The following is a 2,351-nucleotide window of genomic DNA, read 5'->3' on the forward strand; positions in this document are numbered from 1 at the left end:
AGATATATTCTGAAGTATTTTAGATTGTCTAAGGTGATTTTGGATGGAATTTCTCTTTCTAATTCCTGCTGCTGAGATGTGTTGGAGATAAATAGAAATGCTGATGACTTATGTGCATTTATTTTGTATCCTGCAACTTTGCTAAAGTTGTTGATTATTTCCACTAACTTTTTAGTTGATTCTCTAGGATTCTTTAAGTATACCATCAAATCATCAGCAAAGAGTGATAGCTTGGTCTTCTCATTGCCCATTTTAATAACTTCAATTTCTTTTTCTTCTCTAATTGCTATTGCTAGTGTATCTAGTAAAATGTTAAATAGTAAAGGTGATTTGTTTCACTCCTGATCTTATTGGGAATGTGTCTAGTTTATCCCCATTGTAGATGATCATGGCTGATGGTTTTAGATAGACACTGTTTATTAATTTTAGGAAAGACCCTTTTATTCCTATACTTTCTAGTGTTTTCAATAGGAATGAGTGTTGTATTTTGTGAAGCTTTTTCTGTCTATTGAGATAATCATGTGATTTTTGTTGGTTGTCTTGTTAATGGTCAATTATGTGAACTGTTTTCTTCATATTGAACCATCTGTGTGTTCCTGGTATAAATCCTACCTGATCATAGTAAATAACCCTCCTGATCATTTCCTGGAGTCCTTTTGCTAATATCCTACTTAAGATTTTTGCATCTATGTTTTTTGCATCTATGTTATTAAGGAGATGGGTCTGTAGTTTTCTTTCTCTGTTTTTGACCTGCCTGGCTTTGGAATCAGCTCCATAGTTGTGTCATAAAAGGAATTTGTTAGAACTCCCTCTTTTCTTATTATATCAAATAGTTTGGATAGTATTGGGGTTAGCTGTTCTTTGAATGTTTGATAGAATTTACTAGTGAATCCATCAGGCCCTGGAGATTTTTTCTTAGGGAGTTCTTTGATGGCCTGTTTGATTTCTTTTTCTGATATGGGATTATTTAAGAAATCTATTTCTTCATCTGTTAATCTAGGCAAATTATACTTATTAATATATTTATATTTATATTTTTGCAAATATTCATCAATATCACCTAGATTGACATATTTATTGCCACATAATTGGGCAAAATAGTTTTTAATGATTGCCTTAATTTCCTCTTTATTGGAGAAGAGTTCCCCCTTTTCATATACGATACTATTTATTTGGTTTTCTTTTTTCCTTTTTTAAATTGGATTGGCCAGTACTTTGTCTAATTTGTTTGTTTGTTTTTTAAATACCAGCTTCTAGTCTTATTTATTAGTTCAATAGTTCTATCACTTTTGATTCCATTAATTTTCTCCCTTAATTTTTAGGATCTCTAATTTGGTTTTCTTCTGGGGCTTTTTAATTTGTTCACTTTCAAGTTTTTTGATTTGCATGCCCAATTCATTGATCTCTTCCCTCTCTAATTTGTTAATATATGGACTCAATGATATAAATCTTCCCCTGAGTACTACTTTGACTGCATCCCATAAAATTTGAAAGGATGACTCATCATTGTCATTTTCTTCAATGAAATTATTAATTGTTTCTATGATTTGTTCTCTAACCGATTTTGGAGAATCACATTATTTAATTTCCAATTAATTTTTGATTTGGCTCTAAATATATCATAACTGATCACTATTTTATTGCCTTATGATCTGAAAAGGTTGCATTTATTATTTCTGCTTTTCTGCATTTTATGTCATGTTTTTATGACCTAGTATATGGTCAATCTTTGTAAATGTACCATGTGCTGCTGAAAAGGTGTATTCCATTTTGTCCCTATTTATTTTTCTTCATATATCTATTAACTCATTTTTCTAAGATTTCATTCACTTCTCTTACCTCTTTCTTATTTATTTTTTATTTAATTTATCTAAATTTGATAGTGGTAGGTTCAGGTCTCCCACTAGTATTGTTTTACTATCTATTACCTCCTTCAATTCTACTGTAGTTTCTACATTAGAAATTTGGGTGCTATACCATTTGGTGCATACATGTTGATTACTGATATTTCCTCATTGTCTATATCTCCCTTTTATCAGGATGTATTTACCTTCCCTATTCCTTTTAATCAGGTGTATTTTTACCTTGGCTTTGTCATATATCATGATTGCAACTGCTGCCTTCCTTCTATCAGTTGAGGCCCAATAGGTCCTGCTCTAACCTTTATTTCTGATCTTTTGAGTAGCTACCTGCCTTAGATGTGTTTCTCATAGACAACATATAGTAGGATTTTGGATTCTAATCCACTCTCCTTTATATCTATGTTTTATGCATGAGTTCATTCCATTCATGTTCAAAATTATGATTGTCACTTGTAAATTTGCTAGCATTTTGATATGCTCTCCTAGTTC

The sequence above is a fragment of the Monodelphis domestica genome, chromosome 4 (assembly GCF_027887165.1).
Source record: "Monodelphis domestica isolate mMonDom1 chromosome 4, mMonDom1.pri, whole genome shotgun sequence".
NCBI lineage: Eukaryota > Metazoa > Chordata > Mammalia > Didelphimorphia > Didelphidae > Monodelphis > Monodelphis domestica.